Source organism: Lactuca serriola, chromosome 4 (assembly GCF_051521515.1).
Source record: "Lactuca serriola cultivar US96UC23 chromosome 4, Lser_US96UC23_V15, whole genome shotgun sequence".
NCBI lineage: Eukaryota > Viridiplantae > Streptophyta > Magnoliopsida > Asterales > Asteraceae > Lactuca > Lactuca serriola.
The window spans coordinates 187,798,124-187,808,393 of record NC_136411.1 but is presented as its reverse complement, the minus strand read 5'-3'; the positions used below and the strand labels follow the sequence as shown (position 1 = coordinate 187,808,393).

Sequence of the window (10,270 nt, the reverse complement as noted above, 5' to 3'; positions counted from 1 at the left end):
TAAGCCCAGCAGCAGCTAAATTAAGGTTTGGATTTGGTTGACTGGGGCACCACCACGATAACCACCACCACCACCACGTCCACGGTTCCATTACCAAAGACTACCTAGATGATTGAACTGAATTCATAACAATCCATAAGTAAGGAATCAAACCAACTAGTTGCTTATAACTCTGTGATACTACATGCATTCAATATAAAATCACCGAAAGCAAAAAGGAAATATTTATCTGTTTTCACAAATCCTGCCACCAAAGCCCTAGGCAACACTGCAATCCATTCATCTCGGTTAAGGTAGTAGTAGTATGCAATAATAATAACTATATGCCATCAAGGAAAGTCAAACTAGAACATACAATTGACTTGAAACTCTTTATGACGGATTCAAAGCTTTAAGGTTTATCTTCTGCAAAACCAGAGACAAAAGTCAGTTCCATAAACAATGTAGAAGAAAAAAGGTCTAGTCAAAAGTCAAATGAAAGAGAACAATGGCTATAACTTACGTATAGATAGAGGGTCTATATGTACAAAGAAACTTGCAGCAACTATCAAATAGCAAAACACAAGCATTACTCCCTTGAAGTAATTGGATGTTCCATCCTACAAATATATAAAATAACCATTTTTAATTGAAAATTTTAATTTAGTCAAATTTTTGTAAAAATATATGAATATAAGGCTTACTTGCAACATGAAAGCCACTACTAGAACTGTCATAATAAGAGTTGTTGTCTCAAAAAGTTGAAAATTTAGGTCCAAAGGACGCCCCATGATCCACCCAACAACCACACAAAATGGAATCTGCAGTTACAAACACAAAAATTTTAAAATAAAAGTTAGTATTTGTTTAAATTATGTTGCTATTTCTTTAAATTAACCTTTCTTTTAATATACAGAGAAAAAAACATGTACAACCAACATAGATATTTGTGTTGAGGAGCCAATCGCGACTCCTAAAGAGATATCCTGCAAAGTTTGTAAGTAAAAATATTTAAAAAACTAAATAAAATGAATTATGATTCTTGTAATGACTAATAACTTACAAGCTTGTCTTTCATGACAAACATGATGGCACTTGCATGTTCTGCTGCATTTCCAACAATAGGAAGAAGTAGGCCCCATATGTAATAAGCATTACACAACTGCTAAATCTTGAAAGGGCCAATTCTGACTTTCCAAAATGCAATTCAGTGTGTGTGAAGTGAAGAATAGCAGGGAATAACAGACCCATCACTGCCATTAACAGCAACCCTGAGCTCATCACAACATTTGGCTGCAAAACGTGTTCCTTTTTAGGAAGAAAGATTCCTCCATAGAAAAACGTGCATCCAAGAACAAGCAACATGTTTGCCAAAATTGACCCTAGTAATGATTGTTGCACAGCACGTAGCATACCATGGAATTGAATTCCTTCACCCTCCCCTAGGAATGGTGAAATACATCAAACAAGGAATTAAATTGTATCTCGAATATGTCAAAAACATAGAATTTTTTTTTTTTAAAAAAATGAAGCAAACAAACAATCAAGCTTAAGTGGTATAAAAAGAAACCGAATTACTATGATGCATTTGTCAAATTCTTGATATTTTTAAGCAAACAGACTCACCCAAACTTGTTTTAAGCTTCAAAAATATTTCATCCCGACTCTTGCTTGAAACTTTACTAAGCTTATCCTGTAATGAGTGTCGAAGAGCACCTGTTGGTGGACAAAAAGAGCATTCAGATTCAATAATCACACACACACACACACACACACACACATATATATATATATATATATATATATATATATATATATATGTATAGAACCCTATTACTAAATGTGTGTGTATGTGTGTGTCGAATTGGCTTAAGCCCTTAAGTATGACACGAGGACTCACTTGCAGACACAGGTTGGGATTTTCTATCAATTTGCATTACAATTGATTTGCTGCTTAAGTTACCATCCCTCTTTAATTCAATACATATTGGCGCGCGAGTTGCACCACCTTCACCAGTTGGCTGCTCAAGTTAATTTGAAAATTGAAATGACTTGTTTTGTTATCATAATGAATTAGAAAAAACATAAAGTGAATATATATGTCCAGATTAAATATGAAAATAAAGAAAAATGAAGGTCGTACCAGAGCAAGATGCCCAATCAAACTGTTCAAAACTGCTGATTTACCTGCACTCTGAACAATTGGTAGCCCATAATTAGAAATGAACTATTTAAGATCCATAAATTGGTAAACCTGAAAAAGCAAAAGGGTAGGCTAGCAAGATCAGATTGGCTCCATGATTATCTAAACAGTAGACCCCTAGCAGTTGATGAGTGGAGCCTGATCTAGTAGAAAGCATAATGCAAATTAATACTTCGACATATGGCATTAAGCAATAGTAGATGAGTTTCTGCTGCAAGCAATAGTTTTGAATCACCTATATGCTAAATTGGAATCTAAGCAAAAATAGTTCCCAACTACATTTAGAAAAAGATCCATCAAAAATAGGTATCGCAACAAAAACATATCGAGAGATCCACTGACTTAGTCAATCAACACAAAAGCAAATAGTCAGATCAAAAGAGCTCATGTAAGACAAACTTACGGTATTGCCAAGAGCAACAAAATTAAGAAATGTGGAAGGGCGTTTTGAAGAAGATGATGAATTTGCATCAACATCTTCATCGTTAAGCAAAGCCACAGCCTGCCGCATCGAATCCGCAAGTTGAGCCAATTCTTCAATCTACCAAGCTTGCACTGAGGGACTATAAGGTTAGGGAAAAAAAGTTGGATTGCTAGTGAAACTATCACCTGCGAATCGGAAAAAAAATAATAAGAAAGGAGAAAAAGGGTTGTAATCGAACCAGAGGAAGAAAGAGAAAGAATAGGCACATCTTTTCTTTCTTCTTTTTTTCTTTTCGCTCTCAAACTCTGGCTATAAATAGAAAAGCGCGAGAGATATTGAGAGAATAGAAACAAGAGAGATAGAGATATTGATTCAGGTACGGTTGAGAGGTAAGAACATTTAATCATTTGAAGAAGAAGGAATTTGGATGGGCGAGTTGAGGACGAGGAGAACTTGTTTCTTGTGAGATCCAAGGCACAAAAGCCCTAGTTTTTCCAATTTTGGGATGGCGTGTCTTTAACATGTGAGAACGTGGGTGAAGGCGGGGGACCTAGGGCTTCTTGTTGGAGGCGCTGGAGGTGGGTGAAGGCGGAGGCCCTAGGGCTTCTTGTTGCTAATTCAAAGATCAACATCGATGGTAGAAGGTGGAGGCATCAGTAGAAGGAACAAGGTAAAAAGAGAGGAGATCGAACCATTTGGTGTGAGGGTCGATTTGGAAGAAATCTCAAACCCTTAACCTTAAACATGATGTGAAGCAATTGATCCATAATCTTCTTCGTCTCCGTCAATTCCTTGGGCTCACATAATCGGACGATGGTGGTAAATGAAGCATTATTCGAGAAGGAAGGTGCATCGTCGTAGTTTGAGGCTAGAAGAGGAAATGAGGATTGGAGGTAGTGGATGTGGATGAGGGGTGGAGACGAGGGAGAAGAAGGTGGGGGTTTAAAAAATTTGGGGATTTCATTTTCCCTCGGACACGCGCGTTTCTTAAAAAAAAAATATAAAACGACATTCACAGACGACGCACAAGTGCCTTTTGTGTTTTTAATATTTTTACATGAGACACTAATTTAAGGGCACTCAGTAATGCGACCTAAATCCTTAAATTTTTTGAAGAGATGATACTTTTTTAATGTCACTCTCTAATGCGTAACATAAATCAAAGAGCATCGTGTTTTGCGCGTCGTAAAAGGCTGTTTTTCTAGTAGTGCGAGTTGGTCACTTAAACACGTGGCCCAAACCCACTGCTACTCGATGATTCAGGCAACCAACTCGTCGAGTAAACCTTGAGTTCATGAGAATTTATAACCATAAATGGGTATTTGAGAATCGGGGTGTTACAATTGGGTTTTAGGCCTTGGTTTTCGGTCCATATATATATGGGGGTTAGACAATAGAGAAAGGGGGTGTCCAAGGAGTAAAACACGTTCAAAGGATCTACCATTATCATACTTGGTGTTCTAGAGAGAGAAAGTAGAGAGAACTTGTGTGTGTGGATATCTTGCGTACATGGATCATTATTGAATATTAATGAGTGCATTGAAGATTCATCTTGTTCTTGTTCTTATTCTTGTTCTTGTTCTTCTTCTCCATTCTATCTTGTATCATCCACTTGATTGGGATTCCACACCATCAAGTGGATCAGATTGATACATCAAAGCGATTTGGGGACTTAAAACACCTTTATGCCTTGTCATCCCTTCAAGGTCTTAGATCTGGAAGAATACCCACTTGGGTCGACCATTCTCCGAAGGCTATCATTCTTGGGCCAAAACCTTTATAAAAGAGAAAGGAAGAGATCTAATGAACTAATGGTCAAAATAGAAACTTGATTACCAAAATGTAGCCAATGAAGTGTAGTTTCTGGATCTACTCTCTTCCTCTTGAGCCTTTAGTTTCCTTTTCTTCCACAAGCTTCAAAGTACACAAAAATCACCCCAAATGGTTCACAACCTCAAACAAAGCACTAGGGTTTCGTGAATTAGGGTTTAGGATTTGGGGGTTGTAAATGAGGCTGAGGGGTGGAGATTAAGATGCTTAAATAGTGTGTAAAAACCCGAATCTAGGGTTTCCCAAACCCCGACTAACTTGTCGATTTGTTCTTCCTAAACTCGTCGAGTAGGTCTCTCTATGCGTGTCCAAAAACTTATTCTTACTCGTCGAGTTATCCCCTAGGACTCGACGAGTAGAGGATCAATTTGCATAATATCTTTCCTTAATTAACCTTCTGGTTTCCGGGTGTTACATATATAAAGGTTATATAAATTTAAAACAAGAAGATTTTTAGTATAAGAATCTCACATTATTCATATACCTAGTAATTGGTGTATTTATGTGATTATATACCGAGTTTTGTGAAAGACATCTAGAGATTATAAATGAGTTTGTGATGTGTTGTTCGTGTATTCAATGTTACAATTATTATGTGCATTGTTGTTAGGGGTTTATTCACTAATCTCTTTGTAGTTTTTCATTTTGTTTTTGCGTTCCATTCAGGTGAACACATTAACGCAACGAGAAATTATATAAGAACAAGAGGGATAATTGTAACGCCCGAAGATCCGTGCTAGTCAATTTAGAGATAATAGGGGTCGAAAACGACTTTTCGACAAAAGATTATTTAGAATAAATAATCTTAACCAAGTTGTAGAATACGTCTCAAGGGTCCGTACATATAAAGAACGCCGAAATCCGAGTTATAACGAAGATGTTATGGCCCGTCGAAGTTTTACGGCAAAACCGATATGACACCGGGAGAAGTAAATAGTGAATTTACGATGGAGGAATTTTTAGCCTTAGATATCCAAAAAAAAGTTGTAGTATACGTTAAGCCGAGAACATACAAAAAAAGAACGCCCAAATCTGACTTCGTATGAGAAAGTTATGAATTTTCTAAGATTTGGCTTAGCAATGCACAACCCAAACTCAAATTTTAGATCAAGCAGTTTTTGGCCTACGCGACCTAAATGAGAAATGAAGATCTCATTAATAGGAACTCAACAGTAAAAAGACAGACGAAAGCAGAGTCCGTATGTAGAAGTTATGAATTTTACGCGGACATTTAACAATATAATCTCCTCGTACTGTTAAATATAAGATCGGTTGAGAATTAGCCGACGGAGTCAAAATGAAAGTTGAAGATCTTATTTTTACATACGCGTGGATATAAAGAACGTCAAAAACGGAGCTCGTATGTGAAAGTTACGGATTTTAGAAGTCAGAAGTGTGTTGTGCGAAAATGGATGACGTGGCACAATCTTGGCCATTGCTTTCTCCCCAAGACTTGCCACCAGATGATGACATGTGGCACCAAGTTCAACCGTATTTCACTCTATAAATAGAACCTCTCCCACCCTCATTTTCTTCATACCTTTCCCATTATTTATTCTCTTTACCTTCTCTCTAGAACCTCTCTTTAGCCCCAAAACCCCCCAAAAAGCCTAGGAACCTCCCTAGCACGAGGCAGAAGCCCCGGAGTGCTCGAAGGCTCCGAGAAGAAGAGATTTTCGGCTCAGGAACACTGTTCCAAGCAAAGCCCGGTTTTCTATAAAACCCGCTGTAAGTGAGGTACACCTACGCTATTTTTAATATAGTTTTTATTTAATTATAGTAACGTTATTAGGAACTTATAATAAGTACCTGGGCTATTATTATGAGTTATATAAGTATTGTTTAACGCTTGTATAATAGTAATAATAGCTAGACTATTAATTAGTCTTGGCGAATAATAGACTAAACTCTAGTGGTAATAATACTAGGTTTCGTCGAAGGAAATTATTTTTAAGAAGCGAAGCGCTGTCTGAGTTCAGAATCACCACCTTTTCAAGTGAGTGCATGGTCCCTTTCATCTTACACACAGATATGAAGTATTTAATATAAATTATGTGCTATGTGTGCATATTGTCTGAATACTTGTTGTCTATGCTGGGTGAAATATTTTTATACACGTTTTAAATGATTTAAAATGTATATGTATTTTATATCTACAAAATGTGTTGGGTAAAATATGGGTAGATGTAATAGTTGTTATGTGACCAAATAAAATAATGAGAGGCCACGATATAGATGTTATTGATGATCCAGTCATCTAGCAGAGTATAAATGACGACCACAGACTATTCTAGACAGTCCAGTGGAACGCTAGCAGTCTCGCAACCTGTAGGGGTTTATTTGAACTGTATGCTCACCAGTAGTACTCCATCCCCACATGGTTGCCTTATTTGACATGAATTGTTGAGGAACCCCCGAAACATGTGTTATCACCCCGATGGAAGTCCTTAGACTAGGTCCCTTGTGTTAGATATTTAAGGGACATAAAATGAGGATAACGGGACGAGTAATCGGGTTTGTTTGGTTTGATAAACTTAATAAACTTATTTATTGTGGGTTGAAAACCCTATGTACTCACCAGGTTTCCAAACCTGACTCACACAGTTTATTTATATCACATGTGTTGATATGAAGTCACATTACACTGAGAGATTAAGGAGATATAAATCACTAGTGATAATGAATGTAAGTTCTGTTTATGCTTATGTTTCTGTATTGAAGATGACATCCCAAATGTTTTAAAATGAATAAAAATATTTTTCTTCGGAAATGCTTTGATAACGTATTTATCATGTTTTACTGGGAACAAATTCTGCAACATTTTTATTAAAAGAGGTATTCTGATTTTTATAAAACATAAACAAAATCGATATTTTCAGGCCGTGAAAATGGGGATGTCACAATAATGATGCCCAACTTGGATCAATGTATTTTATTTCCTTGATACGATCCTTTTTTGATAACTTCTTGTAATGGATTTTTAATACAATTGTACATCGACGTGATTCATAAATTTAAAAGCGAAATTTTTGGGTGTACCTTGCATTAAAAAACTGGGTGTTAGACTTTGCATGTTCAATCCACATAGTACATTAAATATGATTCAGACTGGACAACAAAAGACATTTTGTATTCGCACACCTATAAAGTTCTATCCTAGCAAAATTACATAATTGTGTCTTACTCATGATCTTGTAATTCAAATGACACTCTCTTAGCAGACCGACCATCCTTCATGCTAAGCATCAAGTTGGTATACCTTGTCACTACATCAATCACATCTATAAAACGAAACACCAAGTAATTTAGAATATTCGAGACAGACAACACAATTATAGGAGCAAGTTTGTTTTTGATAACAATGCCTACTTACCAATTGCACTCTTCCCCATCATGACTTGAAATAATGTCTCCGAACTTGGAAAAACAAAAAAAGCTCATACCACGGGAGAAGCCATATGTCATGGCCTTAACAAACGTGTCTTTGTGAAAATTTAATTTTAATATATGATCTGACATTTTCAAACAAGTAAGATTATTAGCAACAAAGAAATTCGAAAAAGCATACACAATGCCCTCCTTCAACAATCATTTAAACTTGCGAATTAAAGCCTTCTTGATGGTAGACGAGGTAAAATTCCCTTGAAATTATCACAAAAAACAATCGAGGCTTAAAAACTATACCAATGCAAACAAACACAAAGAAAACTTATACATGACAGAATGATACATTCTCGGCCATTAATATCATATCAATATTGTTCAATTAAGACAATTCCAAACAAACATGTTGCTTCCATAAACAAACAACATGTTCCTTGAACTTCAATCCATTGGTATCACTATTCAACTCACTAATCAACTAATATTATAAACACATCACAAACACTAAAATAGTTCTAACAACTATATCTAAGACACTAACTGCATCTACACTTGACATACTACATGCATCATTTATATAGACAATCAACCTGTTACAATACAATTTCAATGCATAATAAATTGATGGACATATGAATAGCCGAAAATAGCCGCTACAAGAACATGTAACCACATCCCAACGAAATGTCTCTCCCATATGATTGACATGTCGGGAAAAAACCCTTATTTTATGTTGTTTTTTGCAAATACTGTCATATTAGATTTGTCATATAGCTTTGAAATAAGATGTTTTCGACAACTTAACAAAAATAGTATGAAGTTGTATAAGATATAGACAAACAAACCTAAATATAATTTAATGTAATGCCACAATGTAAACGTATTTTTTGTCTGTTTCTTATTCCTATGCTTATTCAAATTATTTATACAGAATTTGACCAATAATAAAAACAATCGTTTTCCATAATTTTTTTTAGGTTTTCATTGTCAAACATAGCCAATAAAAAGTTGTCAAATTCTCTACTTATTTGTATTCTAAAATAATTGTACGTTTAATCTGTAATATAACTATTAGTTTGACTCTACTTGTCCGAATGAATATTAGTTAGTGTAAAACAAAATTGTTTTGATTAATAAATAAAAAAAATATAATTTCATTTTTAAATGATTTAAAAAGGGTAAATTATAGTTTTGGTCCCTATGGTTTGCTCTAATATGCATATTTGGTCTAACTTCAGAAAAAATGATATGACTAGTTTTTATGATTTCCAAATCTTGCACCGGTAGTCATTGGGTCCTTAGAACTAACAACTTGGTAGTTATTTTTTTAAATATGACAAAATTGTCAATTTTTTATCCATTTCTTATTATATTTATTTTACTTATAAAATATAACTATCATCATCGTCACCACTAGCCCCACCACCATCACTAGAAGACTCATCACTAATCACCACCAGCCCTATCAACAATCATTAACAGTCTCGCCAAACCCCACCACCATCATCCCCTAATGCTGCTAGTATGTTTCATCGACATTTCAATTTTTATTATAAGTGTCGAATATAACCATATATATTCCTAAAATTGCATTTCATTAAAAAGAAAATATCAATACACATAAAAAACTTAACAATAACAATTGCATTTCACGTACTTTGTACTAGACAAATCAGATCAAGATAATCCACATTTACAAAGTCTGTATTCCTCGAAACAAAAAGAAAATGACACTTAATACTTAATACATAATGATAAAAGTTCGAAACCCTAACACCGGCATGTTTCATCGATATATATATATATATATATATATATATATATATATATATATATATATATAGACACACACACACACACACACAAGGGCAAGAAATTAAAAAGACATATGAAACTCTCTTTAAGAGATGATAAACGTTGTTATCGCTTTTGTGCCTTCCGACAAGATGTGCATGGCTAATTCACTTGGAAGTACAAGACTCACGATAGAAGGTGATATTTGGCTTTTTGTTGTACCACATGAGTCACATGAGCCTCAAACTCTCTTAATCTAATTTCTCAAAAGTATCCTTGATGAAAATTTTCATGATTCCCATGGCCTTAGTTGAGATTTTGATATCAGGATGCACATGTTTAAACACATTGAAGGTGCAAATCTTATAGGTCTTAACGCTCTTCTTGGATCTCTTTCTTTCTATCTCAATCGACAACGCCGACTTCTTTAGGCAGTACCTTCCCAACCTTTGCCTTTTTTTTTCGTTAGTGCTTTCTCGGCTACAAATTTTATTTTCTTCTGTTGGTTCCTTCTCAATGGGCTTCTTCTCTGCCTTAGGTGTCATCAAAATCTTGGGAGATTACTAACGAAAACAAAAATTATAGCATTTGAAATTTTTGGAGAATTCAATTGATTGTGGTGATGGGATGATGAAAAGGTGGCGGTGAGAGGCGAT

General features: G+C 35.2%; 1 pseudogene; it reads right to left on the bottom strand.

Moving 5' to 3' along the window:
* Positions 1-391: 391 nt before the first annotated feature.
* On the bottom strand, positions 392-2,693 carry LOC145099071 (vacuolar cation/proton exchanger 2-like; annotated as a pseudogene).
* Positions 2,694-10,270: the final 7,577 nt, after the last annotated feature.